Here is a 1330-nt window from a genome sequence, read left to right as displayed (position 1 = left end):
TCCTCTCTTACTAATATCTATGTAGAACCCGACAACCCTTAAGTGTATCTTTTTGAGAAATAATTGTATAACACTTAATTTTATTAAATTATGCAAAAATTAAAGTATGTTTATAAGTTTTTACCCCAATTGGAATAGTAAAAGCCTTGTGAGAATGCCTTGTTTAACAGATTTCTGAAAAAAATTGATATTCTGTAAATACTAGAAATACTGCTATATTCTCAGGATTTAAAAAAAATCTTGTGCTATGGGGCCGGAGAGGTGGTGCTAGAGGTAAGGTGTCTGCCTTGCAAGCGCTAGCCAAGGAAGGACTGCGGTTCGATCCCCTGGCATCCCATATGGTCCCCCCAAGCCAGGGGCAATTTCTGAGCTCTTATCTAGGAGTAACACCTGAGCATCAAACGGGTGTGGCCCAAAAAATAAAAAGAAAAAAAGAAGACTTGTGCTAAATATTTCCAAAATAAAATAAGTGAATATACAAAGTAATAAATGAGCTTATTGTATATGGAATAATCTCCTTTATGGTTATTATAAAGAGATAACCTCCTCTTTATAATCTCCTTTGTGATTCCTTCTAGTGAACAAGTATAATTATACATGTGTATATGTCTGTATGTCTGTGTGTGTGACTTTGGAAAGTCTAGTACTAGGATATTGTTACAAAATTTATTAGAAAGCCCATTTTAATCAAATTTGATATAATTTATTTTATTTTTTGGGGGGACACACCCATTTGATGCTCAGGGGTTACTCCTGGCTAAGCGCTCAGAAATTGCCCCTGGCTTGGGGGGACCATATGGGACACCGGGGGATCGAACCGTGGTCCTTCCTTGGCTAGCGCTTGCAAGGCAGACACCTTACCTCTAGTGCCACCTCTCCGGCCCCAAATTTGATATAATTTCTTAGTAGTATTTATTACAATGAATAATTGAATCCTTATTAGAATGACTATGCTCTATTATCAGGCATCATTAAACAAAGAAAATAACAGCTACAAAGTGAGATGAGACAACAAAGGGAAAAGATGTGTAATTGTGGGAAATACTCTAATTAAAAACCCCAAAGTTAGGTACTCAAGATTGGGTAGCCCTTGAGTAAACATGATTAGTTTAGAACTGGGGCTACTCAAACTATGGCCCACAGGTCACATGTGGCTCATCGAGGACATTTATTTTGCATGCTGGGTATTTTTACCACTAATGCTTGTCCTGCTTAGCAGCAGACTCATCCTGGGTCAACAGTGCACATGTATGGAATGTGCATCATATTCTCGGATTCCTCTTCTTCTGTGCCACAGCTTCCACCTGGCCTGAGGCATGATGGCTGAATA

Source organism: Suncus etruscus, chromosome 15 (genome assembly GCF_024139225.1).
Source record: "Suncus etruscus isolate mSunEtr1 chromosome 15, mSunEtr1.pri.cur, whole genome shotgun sequence".
NCBI classification, from domain to species: Eukaryota; Metazoa; Chordata; class Mammalia; order Eulipotyphla; family Soricidae; genus Suncus; species Suncus etruscus.
Note: the sequence above shows the minus strand (reverse complement) of the source record.